Source organism: Macaca fascicularis, chromosome 3, assembly GCF_037993035.2.
Source record: "Macaca fascicularis isolate 582-1 chromosome 3, T2T-MFA8v1.1".
In the NCBI taxonomy this organism is placed as follows: Eukaryota; Metazoa; Chordata; class Mammalia; order Primates; family Cercopithecidae; genus Macaca; species Macaca fascicularis.
Genome location: NC_088377.1, coordinates 191,219,977 through 191,232,811, shown reverse-complemented (window position 1 = coordinate 191,232,811; position 12,835 = coordinate 191,219,977). Strand labels below are relative to the sequence as shown.

The window sequence follows — 12,835 nt, the reverse complement described above, 5'->3', positions numbered from 1 at the left end:
TGTGGCACATATTCAGGGAATACTATGTAGCCATAAAAAAGAATGAGATCATTTCCTTTGGAGCAACATGGATGGACCTGCAGGGCGTTAACCTTAGCAACTAACACAAGAACAGAAAATCAAATAATGCATGTTCTCACAAGTGGGAAATAAATGATGACAACACATGGACACAGAGAGGGGAACACCACACACTGGCACCTACTTGAGGGTGGATGGTGGAAGGAGAGAAGATTGGAAAATAATACGTATGCATAGTACGTGGCTGATGAAATAATCTGTACACCAAACCTCCATGACATGAGTTTACCTATGTGACAAACCTGCACATGTACCCCTGAACCTAAAAAAAAAAAAAAAGATGATTCTCTACAGAGTACCACTTGCAGGAATTTATCCTTCGAAAATATTCCTATAATTGCATATTATAGGAATAGATACTTCAGACACATGTATATGGAGATTCATGATAGCAGTTTTTTAATTCCTCACAGCAAAACACTGGAGACCATCTAAATATCCATTGGCAGGGAATTGGATAAAACCAGGCTTTGTCTCCTACCCTGGAGGGGATGAGGAGAAGGTGAAGATGCAGAGAAGCAGAGGATGCTGAGGGGACTCTATACCTTGGTCTTCTCAGTCAGGTAGAAAACAGGTCATCCAAAGAGAATCAAGGAGGTAGGCTGGGACTCATTACTTGGGAAGAAGGGCAAAGTGTGAACCAGGCATGGTGGGAAATGGAGAAGAGGTGAATTAGAAAGGAATAGAATTATTGCTCATAAGCAGAGAGGCACAGTAAGGAGAAAAGGTAAACATCAGAAGAGGTGTCATTAAAGGACTTTCCTGATTCTAAGATCTTGAAAGAGAATAGTTTGAGTGATGATCACATTTGGCTATGAATACTGAATGATTAAAGTAAAACCAGAAGCAGCAAACAAACCAGAAGCTTCCTTATCTACCATTTAAAAGTCCACAGCTAGGTGGTCCAGGCATGGCTTTCCATAGGGTCAAGAACCCGAGTTTTTTCTAGCTGCCTGGCTGGCTTGGCTTTCATCCCAGCATGCCGTCACCCACATCAGCATCTCATCGACCTTCCAGGCAGCAGGAAGATGGAAAAGACAAGTCTTTCCTGTAAGTACACCCATCACTTTCACCTGCATCTCATTGACCAGCCTTGTGCCTGTGGCCTCACAGCTCCAGGAGGGTCTGGGAAATGCAGTTTTCCTTCCAGGAAGCTGTGTGCTCAGCTGATATACAAGAAGCAGGGTAGAAGACACTGGTAGAAAATGCTGAATCTCTGTCTCACCACACACCTTGAGAGCTGCAGTGAGTAGAGTTTGTGAACATTTGTAGAGCCGTGAAGAAGGAAATCTCTTAGCATTGGGAGGCCTTAGCATTGGAAGCACATTGCCATGGTGTTTGACATTCCTGAGGACAAAAGGAGAGGGTGGAGAGGAAAATAGGATTGTTAGTCTGGTTCTAAAAATGTCCAATGTTTCTGTGTAAAATATCAGAGAAGACATGAATGGTGAGAGAGTAGTGGAAGGAGATGGCTTTGAGAGAGGAGAAGCGTGGAGGGATGGCAGAGGAGCTGGGGCTTAGAGACAGCATAGAGAATGAAGCTGAGAAGGTGACCCCACCCTCTGTTCTGGAAGTTGAAGGGGAGGGATGGCTTTAGGGGAAAGCTGACCTTCGAGTGTACAAGGATGGATAAAAAGGCAGACTTGCAGGGAAAGGTTAAGGTGGAAGAAGACTGTTTATAGAGTAGCCGGAGGGCTGGCGGGCTCGGGTGGAGTAACTGAAACAGTAATGAGGATACGGGAAGGAGGCTGCCCCAAGAGACCGTTTCTACTAACAGAAGGCATTGGAGGGTAGGGACAGGAAAGGGGCAAGTACCCAAGTTCTAGGCCAACGTGCTAAGTGTGAAACTGGAACAGCAAAAGGTACTTCTTAAAAATGTAAGTGTTTGTAGGTACATAGTCAGTATATATATTGATAGGGTACATGAGCTATTGGGAAACAGGCATTTTATGTGAAATAAGCTCACCGTGGGGAATGGGGTGTCCATCCCCTGTAGCATTTATCCTTTGAGTTACCAATGCCACTTTTTGGAGGGAAAAAAAATACGAAATAAAAAGTTCACATCTCTTCTTAAAAGGAATCCGCTTTAATGAATAAGAAATTATGAAACACATCACTGAAAATAAAAGAAGTTCTGTTTTTCAGGCCACTACATCTTATACTAATAAGGAAAGTCACAGGATACAGAATATTTTCAACTCAGGGGAGTAGAGCAAAGCACCATTTGCTAAATGATCACATTAGCGCCTCAAGTGACACTACATTTGACCAGGCTCTGTCTTCAATGTCTGCTTCTCTGATGTGTTTTCCTGCCATTCAATGTAAAGATAGTAAGACTTTCCTGCTTTCAAGTAGTTTTATTACAAGAACTTGTTTTTAGCCTATCTAAAGTATAAACTTACATTGTTTACATAAATCTGAAGAATTATTAAATGTATTTTAGGTAGTTTTTAAAAAGGTTCATGAAACATGATTAGTATAAGGGATACTAAAAATCATGAATTGTGCTTCTGAATTCTATGCTGTATAGCTGAACCTCCATGAATTTTAAGATTTGTATCCAAAAAAAAGCTGTTTGTTCTCTAGAGCATAGAATACTATGACATCCTCTAGTTTTTGAGATGGTTGATATAATTCAGTGATCCCTTCTGCAGAAGTTTGCTTTTAAAGCTTAACTATGACGTAAAATTGCCTTTGATAATTGGAACATCTGAACACAACGTAGAACTTTACTTATACTTTAACATGTTGACATTTCATCTTCTGCAAACTCTCTTGGCCTTATAAGGGCTTATTCGTTGAGCTGTAGATCCTGGTGGTTTGTCTTGGAAATAGAAGACCAATACCACCCCAACCCAGAGAGAATGTCTAGATCAAGAAGAGGAAAAATTAAGACAACTAGGAAATGGTGAAACAGCATTTGTTCCTGGAAGATACTGTTCTGGTCCAGTTTTAAGTGCTGTCCACATAAGTGTTAAAGGAAAATCAATCTTGGGGGCCCCAAATCACTCAGCTAAAGGGAAAGTCCAGCTGGAAACTGTTTAGGGCAAACCTGCCTCCCATTTTATTCAAAGTCACCTCTCTGATTATGAGATAAATCTGTTTGTTTCAGACTGCCTCTTTTAGAGAAGCTCATCGGAAATGCAAAAGAATGCAACCTTTTGTCTCTTCTCTACCTATGACCTGGAAGCCCCCTCCCAGCTTCCAGTTGTCCCACCTTCGCCTGGCATTGTCCTACCTTTCCGAACGAACGAGTGTACATCTTACACATATTGATTGATAGCTCATGTGTCCCTAAAATGTATAAAACCAAGCTGTGCCCCTACCATCTTTGGAACAGGTTGTCAGGACCCCCTGAGGCAGTGTCACAGACACACATCTGCAGCCTTGGCAAAATACACTTTCCTAATTAACTGAGACCTTTCTCTAGATATTTGGGGTTCACCTAAGGATGAATAAGAAGAGGCAGAGTGGGAAGAAGGAGCCTTGGGTTAAGGAGACTTCTTGGAAGCTCTGCTAAAGTGAGGTCTTGCCCTTAGCTACAGTCTAGAGCCTCCTGGGGAGCTTTTACCATGCCTGGGCCCCACCCTAGATGTTCTGATTTAATTGATCTGTGGTGAGGCCTGGGAAATCGCACTTTTATGGACTCTTCAAGTGATTCTAATTTATATCTGGGGTTAAGAACCACCACTTTCTACCCTCAGCATTTGCTGATTTCAGAAAAAAGTGAAACCTTTACCCTAGTGTCTAATAAGTTAAAATGTAGGCACCCATTTAAAATGTTGTTATAAAGTAAAATGTTTATTTAGAAATAGAATGTTCGTATTTTGGTACTGCAAGGAAAAATTTGCATTCAGACAAAAGGTATTCTCAGTAAGGCAATTTTACTTTCTGTAGAAAGGGTCCTCTTTGCAGATGGAATAATGGCCAGAGCACACTTGAACAATGGAGGGAAGCAGTTTTTATCTTTTACGTAGCTTGTCTTTGCTACTGTGTTTTGTCTCTATTGGCTAGAGCTAGACTTTATAATTTAAACTGAACTTGATTGGCTTACGATTTAAAACTTTTTTAAATAGGTAAAAGTAATGGAGAAGAAAGGAAAAGAGGAAGTTGCTTATGAAATATTAGAAAAGTAACATTCTTAAATAAGGAAGGGGCATAGGCTGCAAGCTGGAACATGCTTGTAAGCATGCTTAGCACAAATATCTTGGTTAAAGTACAAGAACATAGAATGTACTCATTCCTTTTTATCTAACCGCTACATAGGATTAGGCTTAATAAAGAGTTATTAGCACAAAACAAGGAGGCTTGAAGGAAGTTAGTTTTTAAAAGAAACTATTATTTTTAACACTTATGATTTATTCTTTAATAAGGAGGGAAACTTTGAAGAGGAAACTTTTTACTTTCTACAGTTCGCACCTCTTGATTTTATAGTTTTTTTTTTTTCTCTTTAAACTTTCTTAACATGTCTTGGCTTAGCTGTTTTGCTTGAGTTTTTAAAAGAAAGTTTTTTTGGTTGATGAAATGCCAGGGTAAAAGAATAGTTAATTGAACTAGCACAAGTACTGCTCTAATTATTTGGCAGGGTGTCTAGTAAAGGTGTTCTACAATACTGCTATACATCTGCCTCGGGATGAATAAGGGCATACTGATGAGTCAGCTCTTGGAAGTGCTTGACCTCACTGCATCCTGTTTAGTCTCTAAGGAACGCCAAATTATTCTCTTGTTGTTGGAGACACGAGGTAAAATTGGTCTTGGAAGATGGAGACTGGATGGCCCTCGGCGGCTGACCCACAGGGTACTGCACTTCAGGAAATAGCAGAGAGAGAGTTTGGCACAGTTCACTATCCCAAGCTGTAGGATTTTGAAAAGGAGCCACCATGCAGTCCATGTCTTGTTGTAGAGGACCATCTGAGTGGAAAGAGGACAACCTGGGCCTTTGGCCTACTATGCACACAAGCATGACAATTGCTTTTATTTAGAGTGCAGATAGAATATTTAGTCTATTTTAGCCAGGCATTTATATCTTGATACCCTGTTTTAATTGCTGTGGTTTGATTTAGATTTTCTTTTACTATAGAGACTTTGGTTTTGTCACTGTGTTTGGGAGGAGTGATGATGGAGAAGTTGAGCTAGCAATAAAGTGCATTTCAAAATTTTCTCTAGGATTTTTTTTTTTTTTGAAATGTTGGCTCTTATACTATAAATCCTTACAGGAACTCATTATGTCTTCCCAATCCGAGGAAGTCCAAGAGGGACGAAGATATTTTTTTTGAAGTAGTAAGCTGTCTTTTGGTTATGTAAATCTCTATAAGGTATAACTAAACCGGCATCAAAAGTGATAACTTGAGGTGAGTTAGATCTAGTTACATTAATAATAAGATGGGGAGTAAAGGGAAGAAAGGAAAAAGAAAAGATAGATTGAGTTTTTCTTAGCTTTAATTTGATAGGGCTTGACCTTGGAACAATGGCTCATGATTCCGACAGTGATGATGCTTTCTTGACTTGGGTGTGTTGTGTCCATCTTTTTTCTGCTGTGCAAATGGCAGTCTCAGTGGTTAGCAGCATGAGGTAGGGTCCTCCCCAGGCTGGCTTGAGTTTTTTTGTTTTTATTTTTTCTTTTTATCTTTTGATGATGACATGGTCTCCAGGCTGGTGCAGGTTTACCAGAAATTTTAGGGGTGGTACTTGTGTTAAAAGACTTTTAGTTCTGAGGGAAGGGAAACATAGAAGATAAACTAAGTATATAATTTCTGAACAACTGATTTTTTTGTTTTGTTTTGTTTTAAATGTGGGGACATTAGCAGTGGAATATAAGTAAGGCAATTTATAGGTGTCTCTTTGATTTTATCATCTCTAGTGCCTTTTTGCTGAGAAATTTTCTTTTTTTATTTTTACTTATGTTGTCTCTGAGGAACTCTCTGGGGCTCCTTATTTTGTCAGAACTCTGTGTATCTTGGGGCCCAAGACCCCACGGTGACACCCCTTGCTCCATCCCTGCTCAGCGCTGCCTAGGGGGTGCAACAGCCCTGCCCCCTCTTAAGGTCTCGACCTCCCTGTGGCCTTCACTGCTCCTGTGCGTTGCAGCTTTGGGTATGAGGGGCTTTGTGAGTCACCCAGCCACCTTCAGATTTTGCTCCTGCCTGAGTCCTCGCTGTCTGGCCCCTGGCCTTGGGCGGGGCTGCGCTGTCTAACAGCCACTTGGCCCCCTCCCCTGTACAGGAAGTGTCTGTTCAAGGTTAGGTCCCCTCATCAACTTGTGCTGCAGCCTCTCTAGGAGCCGCTGGAGGTGGAAACTTGTTATTAACTTTGTGCTGGAGGGCCCTTAATGGGTTTTTTGATGTAGATGGAGCAAGATTTCCTTTATAAGGGGTTTGGATAATGTTTCTCTTTGGTTTAATAATATTTATTTTCTTTTTGAATTTTCATTAGCACCTATTTTTTTAACCTTTTAATGTAGGTAAAAATCCATATTTTTTTGCCTCTTTATAATTCTTTTAGTAAAAGTATGTTTTACTTTCCTTACATACTTTGCACATAAACTGTTTCTTTAATAGTTTTACATTTAGGATGCCTAATTTTAAATTATACAATATTTCTTGCATGAATTCCCTATTATAACATTTTTTACGACTTTCATAGACCATCTTTCACATGCCTCAACTTTCTGACTTCTTTTTACACTATTTCTTTCCCCAGTCACACCTTCTGTGTCTTTCTCTAATCTCTTCTCTTTCAGCCTCTCTATCACTTATTCTCTCCCTCTGTCTCTCTCTTTCTCATTTGCTCTCTCTCTCTCTCTTTCTCTGTCATCTCATTTCCTTTTTCTTTTCTACTTAGTCTTTTGGGCTGGGTGGGATTTTCATGGCCGCAGTCTGGGCCCGGGCCGCCGCTGGCCCAGAGGCTCAGCAGATGCCTGGCATAAATTGCACAAGTCATTAACGCTGGGCTAGAGGGTGCCTTTGTCTTTTCTCCTTACCTTCACATCCACAGCCCTTACATACTTACTTTGACCTTCTCCTTTAAAGTACTGACTTTGCTTTCTTTCTCTTTGCATTTCTGAGTTCCCTGTCTTCCTTCTTTCACCTCTTCTAGAAAACTTTAAAATTTTGCCAAAAGATTTTTGCTTTCTGTCTCTGCTCTTCTCTTTCTCTCTCTGCTGGTCTTTTCATGCCTCTGCCAGCCACCCACGCTGCTGTTCTCCCCTCTCCTTCCCCTCCCACTATGGAGTGGCCAGCGGGAGTGGAGCTTAGCCTCTTTCTTCCCCTGAGAAGATGGGAAAGGGAAGTTCTGAATATGTTTTCCTACTACCAGAGGTTTGTGTGAGGTTCAATCTCCCCCTGATGGAGATTTTTCACCTCTTTTTAACCTCCAAGACACCCCGACTAAGGAATACTTCACTCACATCCTGCAGCTTTTCTTTCCTTAGTCCTAACTAAGGAATGCTTTATTGCCCGTGTGGTTTCTCTTTCCACACGTGGTATATCTTAACCAGGGAATGCTTCACTGCCCTGCGGCTTTTCTTTCCTTGGTCTTGACCACCAATGAAATACTTTACCAGCTCTTCTGGTGTTTCCTTCCTTGGCTCATGCATGAGGTTACCTGGTCCACGTGATATGTGAAGATCTTTTACTCTAGGTCGCCGGCTGGTTTCTTTCTGCCTTGCTGAGAGTCTAGGTTTATTCATTGCACTGGGTGTGACTTGATTCCTTACCCCTGAGGCCCCTGCAATGAGGCAGTGGGGCACGTCTTCATGAGAGAGGAGGAGAATGTATCCTTGTACGGGCCACCATTGTGTTATAAGTAAAATGTTTATTTAGAAATAAAATGTTTGGTTTCTGGTACTGCAAGGAAAAATTTGCATTTAGACAAAAAGTTTTCTCAGCAAGGCAATTTTACTTTCTGTAGAAAGGGTGGGTGCTCTTCGCAGATGGAATAATGGTCAGAATACACTTGAACAATGGAGGGAAACACTTTTTATCTTTTATGTAGCTTGTCGTTACTACTGTGTTTTGTCTCTATTGGCTGCAGCTAGACTTTATAATTTAAACTAAACTTGATTGGCTAACAATTTAAAACCTTTTTAAATAGGTAAAAGTAATGGAGAAGAAAGGAAAAGAGGAAGTTGCTTATGAAAAGATTTAGAAAAGTAATAACATTCTTTAATGAGGAAGGGACATAGGATGTGAGCTAGAACGTGCTTGTAAGCATGTTTAGCACAAATATCTTGGTTAAAGTACAAAACAGAATATACTTATTCTTTTATATGTAACAGCTACATAAGATAAGGCTTAATAAAGAGTTATTGGCACAAAGCAAAGAGGCTTGAAAGAAGTTAGTTTTTAAAAGAAACTATTACTTTTAACACTTATGATTTATTATTTAATAAGAAGAGAAACTTTGAAAACAAAACTTTTTACTTTCTACAAATGTCAAAATAGAAAATGCAGAGGGGGTGTCTGGAATTGAACTGGGGGCCTCTTGGTCTGCAGTCCAGTGCTCCACCCCTGAGCTATACCCCCTCCTGCTGTTATGAGGGTCAATTAATATCTTTGACTTGTGCAGTCATACCCAGATGACCTATGTGTTGCCACTTCACAATGGAAGCTCCTAGGAGCTGCCAGGCCTACCTCAGTGAAAACTCATTGACCTTGTGCATAAGAAGAGGCAGTGCCCCCTTGTAAAATACTCTGGATCTTGTGTCTTCCCTGCCTTGAGTCCTTGGTTGCGGGCAGCAACCTGGAAAAGCGCTGCCAGTGGCTGCTAGAATGGCCTTCAGAGTCAACCTCCAGTACCTCTTATGGTGGGCATGTACAAGAGAAACTGTGTGACTGAGATGTCTGTCCTAACATACTTAATGACAGAGTTGGGCCTGGCTCTCCTAGCCCAGTATTCCATTCAGGGCAGATTCAACACAACTGCAGTCTAGGACAAAAGATGATTCTTCCAACTTTTACTTCTTCAGTTAATACAGATGGAGAATGATAGAGAAGGAGCAACTCTAAGAAATAGTGAGAAGTAGGTAGCTGAGTAGATTTCAGAATCCCCAAAAGCATTAGTAGGGCCAATGTTACCATAGTTTCATGACCAAAAAGTGTTGGTAGAGAACAACCCCACTTGGTCTCATTTTTTTTCCTTAAGCGACAGGGTATTTTTCTGTCATCCAGGCTGCAGTGCAGTGAAACAATCATAGCTTACTGCAGCCTCTAACTCCTGGGCTGAAGCAATCCTCCCACCTCAACCTCCTAAGTGTTGGGACCCCAGGTGAGTGCCATCATACCCAGCTAATATTTTTTTTTTTTTTTTTTTTTTTTTTTGTAGAGACGAAGTCTCACTATGTTGCCCAGGCTGGTCTGAAACTCCTGGCCTCAAGTGACCCTTCTTCCCTGGCCTCCCAGAGTGCTGGGGTGACAGACATGAGCCACTGCTTCCAGCCTCCCGTGAGACCTTTTCTGATGATAGACAGAACTCCATCCCACCTAGAAAGAACACTTGGAGTAACACTTGGGTTAGCACCTTTTCATCTCCTCAGCCGTGCCAAGGCCCCACTTCTCTTGTCACAGGAGCTGGTAAACTCTCTTCTGCAAACTGCCTTTCCCTGCTACTGGAATTTTCTCCTTTACCCACAGGCCTTTGCCTTGTAGTCCTGGCAACCTTCTCAGAAGGCAGTCAACAGCCAGCCACTCCTCTCTACTGCAGGCCCAAGAGCCTGCGGAAACACTGACTTCCACTGCCATTTCTATGATAGTGTTAAAATCCTCTTGCTTTTCCTTTTTGGCAGTAGGGTGGACTGCGAAGGAAGATGCAAAGGAATGATGAGACTACGGGAGCACGGAATGCTCTGCTGGCAGGGCTGGGCAGCAACCTGAGTCCAGGAGGGCTGGGACGTGTCTGGATTCTGGAGGCCAGGTGTCAGTAGTACAGTGATGAACGGGCATTTCTAGGAAGAAATGTTAGGCCCCACACATGGTGAGGAATCAGGAAAGAGACTGCCTTGCACAAAGACAGGATCAGCGCTGAGCTCTTTTGGAAGGAGTGAAGAGAATACAGGAAGAAAGAAAACCAGTCCCGAGAATCTCTAGCCGCGGGCTGAGTGGCTGGGGTTTAATGGGCCCTGAATTCACAGTCTTTTTTGGGTCTGAAAAACTACAGGCAACTTATTTCAAGTTGGAGTTGGATGTGTAGTGCTTTAGGCTCCTGGCCAAAGGAAAATCCTCCCCAGACTGCATCAGGAACTATACTTCAAAGAATGCCCATTGATAGAGTTTGGACAAGCACAATAAGCCTGGGAGAAACAGTGCGGCGTGGATACCAATAGCTGTGGATTCTGAAGCCAGACAGCCTGGCTTCAAGGCCTACCCCACTAGAAGACCTTGCGCAGATTACTGCCCTTCCCTTTCTTCAACTGTGCTATCTGTGAAATGGGGGTAATAAGAGTGTCTACGTGATGGATTGTTGTGTAGATAGAATGAGTTAATCTACGTAAAGCACTGAAAACAGGACTGGCACGTAGTAACTTCTGTATACTGTTTACTGAACAGTTAAAAAGTTTGCAGGGAAATCAGCTGACATTCATTAGAGCCAATAAACGCAAGTAAGGGAATAAAAACCCATACGGCAGGAGAAGGTATCTATTGCACATAACTGATGAAGGGTTTATACCCAAAATATATAAAGAATTGCACAAGACAATTTAAAAATACACAACTCAGTAGAAAAATGATGAAGAGATTTGAGCAGTTACATCATACAATTGGGCATCCAAGCAGCCAATAAGCTTATTAAAAGATGCTCAAACCTCGTGAGTCTAGAAAGGTGCAAGTTAAACCACAGTGAACTATCGCTAGAATTGTTGCTAGGATGGTTAAAATGAAAGAGACTGATGTTACTCAGTGATGGTATGTGGAGCCATAGTAACTCCCATCCCCTGCTAGTGGTAGTGTCATTTGCTGTATCCAGTTTAGAAAACCATCTGGCATTATTGGCTAAAAGTAAAAGTAAAAACACCCTCTTCCTCAGCAGTTATATTCCTTGATACAGACATCAGAGAGTGTGTATGTCCATGCAAGAATGTTCATGGCAGCATTTCTTTTAATAGTCCCACACTGGAAACAAATGCCCATGAACAGTAGGATAGGTAAATAAGTCATGATCTAGTCATATAACGGAATCCTAAACAGAGTTTTAAAAAGGACAGAGTACCACTACCGTGGAAAAACACAGATAAATCCTATAGACATAAGACTGAGTGAAAGAAGGCAGTTTCAAAGGAATAACTATGTACAATTCCAGTATATAAAATCAAGAACAGGCAAGACTAGTCCATGGTGATAGAATAGTGTTACCTTTTCGGGAGAGAGGGTAATTGGGAAGGGGAACCACGGGACCCTCTGAGGTGCTAGAAATTTTCTTTATCTTGATTTGGGAGGTGGGTACATAGGTATGCATGTGTGCAAATTAATTGAGCTGTATGTTGAAGATGTGTGTACCTTACTGTGAGTTGTATTTCAATTAAAAGTAAATAAAAAGGAAGACATTGATACTTTTCATTTCTGGAATGTCTTAGTTGATTTATTTTAAAAATATATTTGGTGATTTTTGATAAGTCTTTTGCTCCTCAATTCAGTTTCCATTTCTCCTTTATTTAAGAACACTTTTGTCTTGCTTTCAGTTTTCAGTTGAAAGCTTTCACCATCCCACCATTAAGTAAGATTTCTTTTTATGTTTTAGGTAGACACATCATGAAGACGTGTTGAATTTGATTGGATGTTTTTCTTCATCTATTTTAATGACGTGATTTTTTTTCCTTTAATCTGTTGTCTTAGCTTGGCTTTCTTTAGAAGTAGACCCTGAAACTAGAATTTAAGAGCAAGTAGTTTATTTGGGAGATAAGTTCAGGAAACACCAGTCAGGAATGGTAAGGCAGACAGAGAAAGGAAAGAAGCCAATAAAAGGTGGTGTCAGCCTACATAACAGACAGAGAGAAGCCCTCTGAGAGGAAATTATATTTATTTAGGGAACAAGCATTGGCAATGGGAATACAGGTGTCACAGTAAACTGTGTGTTTTTGAGGAGGTCGTGGCAAGGTAAAGGCAAAATGAGAAGGATTATATAAATTGTTTTGAAGAAATAATTCCTGGCTACAGCAATCAGTAACAAAGGTGGCAACAGTCCAAGGCTGGTCAGGCTTTTGCTGGGCAAATGTCCTTGCAGAAGTATTTTTTGTGAGTGTGTAAGGTTACAGTGGCCTTTGTGCAAGGTTGTGGTTTTTACAGTCTTTTGTGATAGTTCTTGTTATCAGGAATTCATATATAAAAACTCTACCTTTGTGGCCTTCCCTGGCTCCGTTTGTCCGGTTTTAACACAAGTGACTCCATTTTCATTCTGACAGCTTTCACAGTGGGATATTAGACAAGTTACCATTATAGGCACCTTTATAGGCAACTGGAGCTTAATACTGTTAGGGACTTTGTAAGAATGTATAACATGCTTTAGGGTTGTCCTCTCCAAAAGAACAAGGCAGCTTGTGTATTTCTCCATCTGCTTCCATCAGTCATGGGTAGAGGGTTGCTTTCGAAGGTTGGTTGCTAATTATTTGGTACTTTTAGCCTGTTATATGTTTGGGCAGCCTGATAATGCCCTCAGACATAGTTATAGGTGCTGACAGTTGAAATTGGGGCCTGCATGCACAGAACTGATAAGTTCTGAAGGAATATCAGTGGGACACTAACAGCATTTACTATGTCCTATAGTG

The 12,835-nt window shown here is 41.2% G+C and overlaps 1 protein-coding gene across 1 annotated transcript in view; it reads left to right on the top strand.

Moving 5' to 3' along the window:
- Nucleotides 1-12,835, top strand: part of LOC141409988 (uncharacterized) — a 47,198-nt gene that overhangs the window by 18,662 nt on the left and 15,701 nt on the right. The gene's annotated exons all lie outside the window — the stretch shown is intronic.